A 13401-nucleotide genomic window follows, 5' to 3' on the forward strand; every position below is an offset into this window, starting at 1 on the left:
AAGGGGAGATCAATGTCATTGGGGACATGACATGGGTTAATGAATCACCGGTCAATAAAGTAGCCATTGCAGGGGTCCAAGTGAAAGGAATAGAAATAGTTCCCGTTGACATAGTCGTGGCAGAAGCCAAAGGGGCCGTACCTAACACAACGGGTACTCCGGAGACCAGGGGTATTGCAGGATACACTCGATGCGGAGCATAAGGGGTTGGAGGTCGCGTATCTAATAAGTCCTCTATTTCATCTTCCACCTCAGTCGAGCTGTGTAACTTTTATCTGCCTGCAGTCGAAACTGTCTGTCTAAACACTCTAACTTTTTCTCAGTTTGTTCTTTATCATATGCCAAAGCCTTTTGAGTTATAGTCTGACCATTCTGTATTTTTAACAACTTCTCTTCTCTAATTCGACGACGTTTTGCCATAATCTTAAAGAATCAAACATTCCCTGCCGACTTCTTTTAGCGAACAAACGATCCTGTAAATACTGTATCTTCCTCTCATCAAAAGACCCAGTTACAGGCAACTGTAATTCTTCGTTATCCTTGGTGTATCTATGCCAGAGATTGCTGAATAAAATGGGCGTAAGACCATGTTTTACATACATATCTAAATTTGGACTGCCTTCTGGTGGGGCATGCTGACTTTCATCTAATCGTGTATTTTTCCGCCGACAACAACATCCAAAACATATTTTACTAAAACAGGAAATTTTTAGGTGATCACCCTTCACACTTCGTCACACACGATCAAAACATGGCCATGTTCATTCACCCTCAATCTTCGTTAATTCCACACCAACCATACACACACATTTTTAGACATACAACTTTTCACATCAAAAGGCAAACATTTTTTCTTTTCAATTTTCGATCGTTATAAAACCGCCAAGGAACGGAGCCCGTTGAATCCCGTTCAAAGAGAAGTTGTGAACCTCCAGCCACCGGACCAAACAGAAACAAAGAAAATCAGGCAGACCGAAGACTACCGAGAGGTCATCAGACAGGAATTAACCACAAACCGGCCTACAGACCATCCCGTAGTCTTCCTGGTTCACCTTCAGGACTATTCTGACTGAGCCCGCTACCTTAGCGCCACTTCAGATGTGTCCAGAAGTCACCCAGGCAGAACCACGGGCCTTTCTGAGGACAGTCCGGCCGGGTGTGCACTCAAAAAATGCCATACCGAGGCGTCTGATTGTAACCTCTATTATTCACCAAACAAGTCCGTGGAGCAACTGCCCGTGCAGCCTCAATGCTGCCCCGTCACATCTCCTAAACTCCTCATGGTACGCCGACCACCAAACCATAAAATCATTTAACTGTTTGCTCAATCATTTCTAAATAGCACAATCCATAAACAACAAACGAATACACTCACCTGGCGTACTCAAGTAGGATTGCAAGTTCTCCACTGCCCACTCCCGAAGATCAACTTGGATCGGTTCCTGGGTTACACCCGTAGGACTCCGGCGAGGGGTCACTAGCAGCTGGGGCTCTCTGATCGCGAGAGCGGAGTCCGACCAAAATCATATATCCGTCCACCCCCTCGACCAGAGCAATCCCCCTAAGGTCCTTATTTCACCACGCATTACGGGAGGACGACCCCAAATGCGGAGTCCCGGCGGAGTCGCCAACTGTTGTACAGGAAAAATATCAAGAAGGGCCACACTTACCGGTAGCCCAATAACATTATCAAATAACCAGTCAGTTGGCAGTGAAGAAATAGCAATCGTTTATTAACAAGGAAACTCTGCGCAGAGGAGCCCCCTCGTCCACACCAAAATCAGTGCGCCGTGAAGACTGACGATTTACACATGAGACAAGTCATTTATACCTCATTACATTACATGAAATAACCATATTTGGCAACCTCCCAATAGGTACAGGATCTTAAGGAAGAACCATATATGGCACACAAAGCCTGCTCAGAAGTCTGTTTCTGCTATTATGGGGAAGGTCAGAAAGGGTAACTCCCTTTCGTCTTGGTACATGGGAGTAACGGCCCAGCGCCGGCAAGAATGTGCTTATCACCTCTGAAGCCAGATGCGACCTTGGGTCTTAGAGCAAAGAAAAGCATCATGAAGTCAGCTGTCCTGTAACTCAACTAATTGGAACTCGCTCGGTAACATGAAAAACAACACGTGATCACTACCCAGGCCCGAGTCTACGAATACAAAATGGCGTTAGTGTGGTATCTCTAAATGAGGTGTAGCTTAAACTATAATAAGAACCAAAGGCTACTCTTCGTTATTAACACTAAATGGTACATAACTATGAATACATGTGCATGCACCTACATCAGGCTAACAATGTCATATTAGTAATGACAGAAACGGAATTTCGGTACCACAGTGACCACTCCCAAGGAGCAACCCCCTTTCACATGGCTAAAGAGGTGGAAATTGTTGGAGAGTAGGGTCTGCTTCCTATGGTTACCCCCACATTTTGCTGTGTTTCACTGGTTTTTCAACTTTAGTCTGGCTGTGGCCCTGCTAATCAGGACCACAGCCCAGCTGTTCTCTCTCTAAATTGATTCCATGTACATTAGGTACATACCAAACTGGTTACTGAGTTACCTTGTGAGCCCCTAGTATATGGTACCTTAGATACCAAGGGCATAGGTACCCCAGAGGCTTACCAGGGGCTGAAGCATGTATTATGCCACCCCTGGGAAGCCTTCCAAAATGCAATTGTAGCATGGGTAAGGTGGTGTAAGCACCCCTTACTGGGATATAGTATACCTAGATCCACCATTTAAAACAGACACATATTAACCTATAAGTCACTCCTATGGCACGCCTTGACAATCCTGAAGGAAGAGTGCTTGGGTTTGTGTGAGAGGGTGCCCTAGCATGAGCTGAGCCCCTCTGCAGCTTTCGGAATCCCTTCCTTATATCTGTTCTGTGATATGGCCATACCATATACTCTTAAGTGCATTATAATCCTCGCAGTTAATGCTAACTTTGGTTTGGCTTTATCAAAACATGTTGTGTTTGGTGTCAAACACTTTGGAATACTACCCCACCCCGCCAGTCCTGGTGGCGGGGTAGCATTCCACCCTTCTAGAGGGAGAAGACATGTACACACTGGTATACCCGGGAATAGTTTTAAATAGCCTCAGCATCACAAAATGGATGCTGCTGCCACAGACACGAGTCTGACCTCCTGCTGCTGGACGAAACTCCGGCAGGGGAGGCCTGGACAATAGTTTCCTGTCCAGGGAGGTGCCAGCACCTCCCCAGACAGGCTTTAGTGTATTGGGACAGGGTGGGTTGCATTCAGTGAATGCTTTTGAGACACTACCTGGGGTACACAAAGTGCTCCATTCATTTCCCAGTTTAAACCGGTTGCTGGGGCACTCAGCCCCAGCTCTGGCGCAAAACTGGACAAAGGGGAAGGGGTGTAACCACCCCCTCCCCAGGTCCTCCCATAGGTGGGACCCTAGAGTTAGTCCAATCCCTAAACTTAGTATAAGTATGGGAACCCAGTCACTAGGACTTTAGATTACCCTGGACGAAACTCTGAAGATGGAATCTTGGACCTTCGACATTCCATATCGACTGGAAGATGGAGGAAATCTCCCTTGGGGTCAAGGAGTGACCTCCCTGTTCAAACAGGCACCACAGAGCATTTTGCCAGTCTGCATTTTCGAGGCTCTAGCCGGATCCCGAAGAACCTACGACACAGGACACAGACTTTCAGACATCTCTGAGGCTGACACAATATCCCAGCAAAGCTGAGACCCGCAGCCGACACAAGAGATGTGGGACCGGAACTCCTGGACATTCTACAATTTTGCAACTGCACCTACTTCCCAAAGTTTCCCGAAGTTGTGCATTGGGCTATTTGTTGCCCTTGCCCCGAGCACCTTTTGCACTGAAGCTGAGAGGCCTACACTCCACGAGTGTTCCTTGAGCCCGTTTTCTTCACCGCAGCTTGAGGCTCCTTCGCGATCCCTAGTCCGTTGGCTAGTGGGTCCCCACAAAGGACAATCCTTTGTTTCTTGAGCTTTCCTGGTTGCTCCAGACGTGTTCTGACTCCCCTCCAAAGGGTGAGTCCCTCAGACCTTGCTGATCTGCACCGAATTCAATCTCTACATCTTGCAAGGGTTGCTGTTGCCAAGGCTTGTTGGGTCCAATCCGGATACCAACGCTGTAGCACTCGACATCCTTTGTGGGACAGCTCGAAATCAGCTCCTGGCCAACGTCGATGCCTCCTGTACCTCGTGGCTGAAGAGTCAAGCTTCACCTACTTCACCTTAAAGCACCCGACATCGGCTGGCATCTTCCTGTCGCCATCCTGGTCACTGGCTAGTGACCCAGACTCTGTCCCTTCTGCTTTCAGGTTCTTCTGATCTCCGATCCACCCTTGGATCCATCCGGACACTTTGCTCCTGGTCGCCTGCAGCACCTCTTTGCAGCTCTCCATAGGAAACGACGACAAAACCCGACACGAAAAGACACCTATGCACTCGGCTTCACTGGGTGAGGTAACACGAGTACTTCGGTGCTCCCGTGGGTCTTGACTCTCAAAGTGTCCAGTACTGAAGGGGTTGCCTCGCATTCCACTCCTAAGTGTCCTAAATATTTAACTTTGTAACTTAAACTTTCCTCATAGAAGTCTATGGTGATTCGCGGCTGTGTTTAGACACTGCACGCGCCCCCCGTGGGTCTCCTGCATCCCTACCTTGGCTGGTTCCTGGTTGCCCCAGCGGTTCTAGAGGCCCTAGGCCTCACTTCTATCCCTCACGTGGTTCTTATACCACTATTTTAGTATATGGTTTGCGAGGCCCTCATGGCAAAATGTATACTGGGCTATTTACAGTGTGCTATTTAAAGTTCTAGTATTGTACTTTGGCCTCTAGCCTCATAAAGAGACTAGAGAGGTTGTGTTTAGAATAAATACATATATTTTATATATATACCTTGTGTGGTGTACTTTCATTTGATTATTCAAGAGATTATAGACAGGTAAAACAAGCTGCTTTACATTCCTTCAAGACTTAGCCTGAAGGCTGCTCTCCACAGCTACCACTAGGATAGCTGTCTATAAAGGTTGTCTTAAACCTACCATCAATAAGGGTCGTTTGGACTGGTGCAAGGTGCCCACTCGAATAGTGGACATCATATGCCAGGCCAACATCTCACAGAAATCATTTGTGTAGTCCGGCAGGCCTAGAGCCGGGATCACAAACAAATCGTATTTCAGGGTAAGGAAGGCAACCTAACAAGCACAGGGCACGGGCTCTGGAACCCCTTTATTGGTGAGGGCTTAAAGGAGGAGAGCAATCAGTGAGAAGTTTGGTATCCAGTGGTGGCAATACCTTCCAATCCCCAAGAAAAACCTCACCTCCTTCAGTGTGCGTAGTCTTGGACAGCGAGTGATGGCTGATATCCTATCAGGCAGCAGTTTTCTAGACCCTTTCATGGCCCAACTACCTAACTGTCAAAGAGAAAACCTGCAACTTCTTGGGGACAACTTGTACCCTTTTAGCACTCAGTGAGACAGCAGAGCTATAGTGTCAGCCATGCATGCCACTTGTGATGGTGAGGCAAGCAATAGGTCATGGATATACTGGATCAATGTTGAGCCTTCTAGTAATGTGAGACTTCTTCAGTGCCTGGGAAAAGATGGATGGACTGTGTGTACACTTGTACAAAACTACACCAAGTATATCTCTTCTGTCTGAAAGTGAATGAGAACAGGTATTGGCTATCGGGGTGTACCTGTATAGTAAAACAAATGCAGAGCTGACGTCCACCACTATGAAGTACTTGGCTGCGGGTGGGATGTTAGATAATATTGTGGATGGGTTGAGCACTATGGGGAATGAGGGGATCACTATCTAGTTTAAATCACAAAGGTCTTTAGTGAAACTGTATACGGGCCCATCTAGGCCCCTGGAGGCCTTCTTTAATGGTAGTATGGGTAGTTGCAAGGGCTATATGTTATCTCCCTTACTATTCCCTGTTGTAATAGGTTACTTATTGTTTGTGTCATTCTCTCCTCACTTTCCCTGGAAATCTTGTATTGTGAGATGTGTGGTAATGAGACTTCTGGCTGTACCCTTGTTTGTAATGGTGGGGAATCTAGGACTTGTCCCACGTCATTCTGGTGATGCGCCCAGGTGTGGTACATTCAGCCTTCAATTGTTGGGGAACCACAGGTTCTGCGCACGTCATGAATGCTTGGAGCAGCAAACCATAGTTTTTGCTCTCCAGGAAGATACCATCAGGTGTACAAAGTATGGTGCATTTTATTTGCAGAGCAAGTCTCGTCCCAGCAAATTCACTAGGCAAGACCTGATTGAAAAGTACTGGTGGAGTAAGGTAATGGGTCCCTTAACTTAATAGTTTTTTATTAAATATTCATTAATCAAGCTTCCTGTCAATCTGACTGCTGTTATTTGTAGTGCCAAAAGGGATGCATCGGGTATCACTGACGTCTTCAGCATTGAACTAGTGGCTCTGGTGTCAACCAAGAAGGGGATGGTCTTGCCATCATGTAGGGACCCGCTTGATCAACCTCAATCGCCAGAGTCGTCAGGCAATCTCACTCTTTAGGGTATTCCTAGCATGTTTCATGTGGTGGAGGATAAGGGGGGCAATACCCATATGGTGAGTCACCATTTGATTTCCATTGTATACAGCCATTCATAGGGGGGAAGCAACAGGAGAGGTGAGTACTGCCCTGCATGATGGTGGGGGCACCATGTATGCATCAGTAAGGGGAGGAGGAGGGCATGGTGTAATCTGATCAAAAGCGTTAGGGGGGTAGACCTGTTCAGTAGTCTGAGTGCCCTGCATTCCCGTACTTCCAACTGTCACGTGGGGGTGTGGCAAGGGACAGGTGTCTCTTCACTGACCTGACTGGGCACATGCAAAACATGTGGTCCCTGGTGGGGGCTCAAACGTTGTCTTTCCGCCACCTCGTCCTCCCCTTTCTCTTCTCCTTTCAACTATGCCCCTTCCCCTACCCATTGCAGCATTATTCTGATAAAATTGTTCTTGTGCGACCATTAACTACACCTTATCCTTTTGTACCTTTGACTCCTCCATTGCCTGCATGTGTATCTGGTAATCTGCACAGGATATAGCAGCAGCAATCACTTTTTCTACCGGTTCCTGTTGCCAGCAGACAAAGGAGGGTTTCAAATGCGTGCAGGCCTTGTTCAAGTGTGGTGACACAGGCCAGTAGTCCCTCTTCCAGGAGGTTTTGCATACCACTATTTTGCTGATATAGCTGTAGGAGGCGGTCATAATAGGCATTCACTGTCTTATCCTTGTCTTAGGTAGTATTTACTATATTTGACCAGTCTGCTCTGTCGCTGTCTTCACATGCGTTATTACGTTCCCAAGTTAAATGGTCACTTCATCACTAGGCTCCCTGTCCTACTACCTTACTGGCTCTGCCACCGACCATGCAAAAATGCGCTTGCACTCCTTCCTATTCCGACGGGACCCTGCCGGAGTACTTCACCCATTTCCTTCAACAGTTTGATTTTGCATAGACAATGTTTGATATAGGGCAGATTTTCCATATTAAAACCTGTACATTAGCTGCATTCATGACGTGGTCGGCAGACTGGTCCTCTAACCTTTGCTGGCAAAAGGGTTTAATCATTCTTGGTAGTGACATATGTTTATTTTCACAATCTCTAATCAACTGCAATCGCTCTCCCCCGCGTCCCTTGCTGAATAGTTGCTTCCTTTCTCACGTTAAAGAGGAAAGGCAGACTTGAAATCATGCCCAGGGCTACTTTAGTAAGCTCCTCTTTCAGCAGCCCGTGTAGCTGTGTGCAGCTCTGAGCTTCTTCAACCTGGGATAGGTTAGTGTGTTGGCCACCTGTGGTACTATCTGCATTTGTATATACTGTTGTTATTGGTGTATAGGGAGGGGGCTCATTACCCTCCCCGTAAAATTGTCCTCCAAGAAAGGATCTGTGCTCTCCACAGTCTTCCTCTGGTGGTGCGCTAGCCAGGAGAATGCAGGGAAACACACCACTTAATTCAAGGTGAAATGTGCGCCTATTTTCATTCGCAAGCCTGCGCAGCTGGACTTTTCCGTAGAGCCAGCAATTTCAAGGCGGGAGGCTGTCATGTTGGCTGTCTCCCGTTCTAGCTCCTCCATTGTTATTGTTGCCGGTGTGTTGTGTTTGAGTGCAAAATTTAAGTATTCCTCTGCCATGGTGGTCGCTTGCAACGCTTGTGGGAGGGGGTGTCTTGATACGTAGTCAGCCTGATTGTGTTCCTTCCCTGGCTTATGTATTATTTTGAAGTTATAGTCCATTAGCCGTATCCCCCACCTCTCTATCCTTGGTGGTATGTTTGCATTTGGGTTTCCGTATATTGTGATCAATGCTTGGTGGTCCGTTATTATTGTGAACGGTTTTCCGTAGATGAACATGTGATAGTGTTCAAATGCCCATACTACCGCCAAGCTCTCTTTTTCCTGCTGGGAGTATCCTTTTTCTATGTCCGATAGGCTTTTGCTCCCATAGGCTACTACGCTTCTTAGGGAGTCTTTTCCTGGTTGGTGCTGCGCCAATATCGCCCCTAATCCGACTGGGCTGGCATCTACCGTCAGTTCAGTGCACAGCCTCGGATCAAAATACGCTAGGTGATCTACTGCTGTCACATCGTGTCTGATCTCTTCAAACGCTTTGCTGCATTCTTCAGTCAATGTGAAACTCTGGCCCTGCTTTGTCAATTCTCTCAACAGTGCGCTCACAGTAGCAAAGTCTTTAATGTATCTTGCACAATAACTGGCAAGGCGGAGGAATGATCTCACTTCCGCCACGTCACTCGGTTGTTTTGCTTTTTCTAACGTATTCACTTTGCTGTAGTCTGGCCGCATGTCTTTCTTTGAGAAGATGTGGCCAAAGAAGACTAGTTCATCCCGCTCCAGTTCACATTTCGCCTCATTCAGTGTCAGACCGGCCTGCTCTAGATGAGAGCACACATCTCGCAATGCCTTGTTGTGTTCCTCATTTGACTTGCCAAACACCAGGATGTCATCGCTGTAATTTAAGCTATTTTTCACTGGCCTTATTACCTGTCGTATTGTTTCCTGAAATATCTCAGCAGCGGACGATGTTCCAAAACTCAAGCGTTTATACCTGAAGAGACCTAGGTGTGTTGAAAACGTTGTGATGTATCGAGACTGAGGATCGAGCTCTAACTGGTGGTATCCCTTACATAAGTCTAATTTACAGAAACGCCTTGTGCCTGTTAGACAGCTGATCATATCATCCAGATGCGGGCCGGGGTGCCTCTCACGTTCAATTGCTTTGTTTGGTATTCTCATGTCAACACAGATTCTTATTTTTGACGTGTCTTTCTTTGGTACTGCTATGATCGGTGACACCCAAGGTGTTGGTCCTTCTGCTGGCTGTATTATATCTTGCTTCAGTGGTGCTTCAAGCTCTTCCTCTACTTGCGGCTGCAGGTGTATTGGCACTCTCCGATGATGTTGCGCTATAAGCCTCACTGTTTCATCAATGTGCAGCGTTATTTGCCGTCCTTTTAACTTCCCTAGTCCTTGCAGTAGCTTGGGGTATTCTTTCAAGATGCTTCTCTTCTCTGACATGTTGTATGTCATCTCAAGGAGACCCATCATCTGTGCTGTGATGTTGCTCAGTAGGCATGGTGCTGGAATGTCTCCCTTCAGCACGTGAATATCTTCTTTTGTCTTTTGATCTTTGTATGTTAGTTCCTCCGTAAATGTTCCCATGTTTGTTACGGGCGTCCGGGATCCTCAGGTGAATACTTCAACTCGGGACTGTCTCAGTGTTGGTTTTATTTTCATTTTTTCGTACTCCGACACACACACATGATGTTGCATGTTGCGCCGCTGTCTAGGACAAATTTTGCTTTGTGTGATCCTACAGTTATGGTCACAGATTCTGTCTTTTTCATTTTGTTTTTGTCCACGAGACAGATCCTTTCTTCTTTGTCAACCTCATCTGAATGTTCGACAATGGCGTCCGACATGAGGTAGAGTCGTTCTGCCTTTTCTTCTTGCTCTTCTTCAGGAGCTCCTTGTTCCTGTTTTGACATGTCTGACATGCCTGCTTGGCGGCATTCGTGGTCTTCCCGCTCTTCCTCTGTCAGTCCTGAAGTGCAATCCCTGACATGCACTGGCAAAGTGGTTGCTTCCATTGCATTTCCTGCATGTCTGGCCAAATGCTGGGCATGGGCCTCTGTGTGGAAATTCAAGTCCGCACCTGTAGCAAGTTACCTCCTGCTGTTTCTTTGGTGTCTGTTCATTTCTGTCTTTCTTCCAGCCGCTCGTGCGGTTGTTGCTGGTTATGCGATGTGCTTGTTCCACTAGTTTTTCTTTTCCTCGCGCCATCTCCTTTGTGTGTGCTGTCGCTCTTGCCTCTGCTCTTGCCAGTGATAAGATATTTTCTAGTGACGTTGGTTCCTTTAGAATTCTCGCACGGAACTCCGTGTCACGCAACCTTCAATGATACGCAGTCTGATTGCTTGTTCATTATCAAATTTATCGAATTCACAGTCAGTTACGAGCTTTCGTAGTCTCGTTGCAAAGTCATTGAGTGTTTCATCCGTCTCTTGGAATGTGATCGTGAAGGTGTATCGCTCAAAGTCTACATTCATGTGTGGGTCAAACTTGTTTGTTAGGCATTTTTTTAGTTTGTCGTAGGTGGCAGTCTCCTCTTCTGGCAGTGTCACTAATAGATCTTCAATATCATCACCTACTAAGTTTAGTAATAAACCTAGTTTTTTCACGTCAGTCACGTCGGTGGCTTCCATGTATCTCTCAAAACGCCTGACCCATTTCTCCCATCGTATGCCTACTTGTGGCTCAGATAAGTTGAATGGTAGCGGTCTTCGGTATTGTGCACTTTGTCTTTCTACCTTTGGCTCTGCCATCCTTTTTGCCTTTGCTTGTGCTTTATTGTTTCTTTGGTGTTCTTCCTGGCATTATTTTGTTACTTCTTATCACTTTGCCTTTGCTTGTGCTTTTATTCTTTCCTTTTGTGCTCTTTCTGGCACTCTTTCACTATTTCTTTCTTTCTTTGCCTTTGCTTGTGCTTCCTTACTCCCTTTTGTGCTCTTTTTGGCACTCTTCGCTCTTTTTGTTTGATTCCTGACTTCAAAATGGCCGCCGCGCTGTTCTCTCTTCCTATTGGTCTTTTTGCCTGAATTCAAAATGGCCGCCGGCAGTTTCGCGAGACTTCACGACCAATCAGAGCGTTGCCTGACTTCAAAAATGGCAGCCCGATTTCTCTTCGCGCTGATTGGCCCTTGCCGCCTGACCTGAAAATGGCCGCCGCTCTTCTCGCAAGATCTCGCGTTTCAAGTTGTTCACTTCGCGTGTTTACTCGGCTTCTTCAGTCTTCTTACCCGACTGCTGCAGGACGCTTCCTTCTTCTTCAGCGACGGTCGGGGTGGGCTGCCGCACCGTTTTCCTCATTTGTACACGAGACTGGGTGGGCTCCTGGTCTCGATGATGTCGTCGCTCATCCCTCGACGCGACGCACGGCAGCTCCCTTTCCTTTCATCAATCCTGGGCACACGATGCACGTCCTTCGTCGCCTGTTGTCGTGTTGTGCAGCCCCCAGGAAATACAGGACACGGTGGTAGGTGATAAGGCTTCTTTATTTGCTTATCGTTCGGCGTACATGTTCCCTGACCTCTTGCCCCGAGGTCCAGCCCTAGAATGTCCCTTGTCCCTTCCTGTCCCCTCCCCTAACCGGAAGCGGTGTCCGGTGTCCTCTGGCCTCTGCCCTTTGCCCCAGGGTCCTAGTGTCCCTGGCCAGGGCATGACAGAGGCTACCCTTATGCATTACATATTTTAATTGCCACTCCCGCAGCACCTTTAAAGAACTTTTACACAAAGCAACACCTAGAACTAGAACTCAGTTATCTATAAATAGCCCCTTCACAGAACACTCTTCCTCTTATAAATGCTGCACCTGGTGAGATAAATTGCACTTACGTTGCTTTATATTGAACAATTTGACTCTGTATGTTTGGATTACTATGCGTAGATGTAAATCTAGTTTGAGAGGTTTCTAATTTATAAATGCACATGCATTGTAGGTTTTAAAATGTAATAATACATTTTCCAGGTATTTTCAGTATAACTATGTAAAGATTGAAGGAGAAGGCCATGTTTTGTTGGGGCTACATTGAGAAACACTAAAGTGGTGATTTAAAAATACATAATTTGATTACCGCCAATATCGGGTCTGAAAGAGTGCGAGGCAGTTGTGCGGAGCTTGTAGCCTGATATCCGATCAGCAGCATGTGTCTTACATGCTGTTGATCGGCAGCTGCAGATCATTGCGACTGTGCGCTCGCCTGTGTGCATATTTTAAGAGGACAGATACAGGCAAGCACAGGTGCCAGTGCATGCCTGTGTGCGGTCTGCCAACGGATCAGTTGCCTGTTAAAGTCAGCTGGTGACCACATGCGCACTGACCAGACGCAAAGGACTTTCAGGATTGGCTCGCTGAGATCTTGCGAGATTACGGCAGCTCTCTTGAATTGGGCTAAGTATATTAAATAAAATAGGAAATACAGAAGTGCGCATCACATATACCATTAGAGGTAATGAAGTTTTAACTGGTTGTGAAGCAGAGATGAGGATTTTGAAGGTAATGATCTATATATTTGAGGATCTTTTGGAAAAATTAGGGTAGAATTGGATATTTGATGGCCATTTGGTTGAGAGGTTGGATTATGGATTTAGAGCAAGAAAGTAGTGTGGAGATAACTGGATCACGATTTAATGAGGAGATCTTTAAAAGCTTATTCAGAAAGAAATGGGAGTTCAGGTTAAGCAGATATAGTAAAGGATAAAAAAAGGGAAAGCTATGGAGTCAAGCAATTGGTTTTGCTCTTTATCAGGGGAGGAAGAAAAGAGAGAGAAAAGCAGTACGAGGGTGAAGACGGCTAAGCATTTGGATGGAAATAGAATGAATTAAAGAGAGAAAGATGTATTTAACTCCATGAAAAAGAAAGTTGTCCTAAGCAACACAGAAAGGAAGGTAAGTATCCTGAGTGACAATCAAGATGAGGAGTTTAATGACTTAGATATGGTGTCATTGACAAATGAAAATAAAGATTTGGACGAATGTGTTTTTGACAATATACAGGATGATGACTTTGAAGAAGAATATGGGGAAATGTGGGTTCAGCCTTTAAGGAGGTGTTGAGGAACCCCTTAGGAGAAGAGATTCTCTCTAATTTTTAAGATAACACACAAACGGTGAATGGTGGCATATGGAGCATGTAGGGAAATTTATTAAGGAATGGTTGAGAAAACCCTTGGACAAGGAGGTGAGAAGGGTGCTAAAGGCGGAGTGTTTAAGGCCAGTAATAGATGAAAAGGTATATGTAACACCTAATTTGGATCCTGAGACAATCAGTTTTT

The sequence above is a fragment of the Lissotriton helveticus genome, chromosome 1_1 (genome assembly GCF_964261635.1).
Source record: "Lissotriton helveticus chromosome 1_1, aLisHel1.1, whole genome shotgun sequence".
NCBI lineage: Eukaryota > Metazoa > Chordata > Amphibia > Caudata > Salamandridae > Lissotriton > Lissotriton helveticus.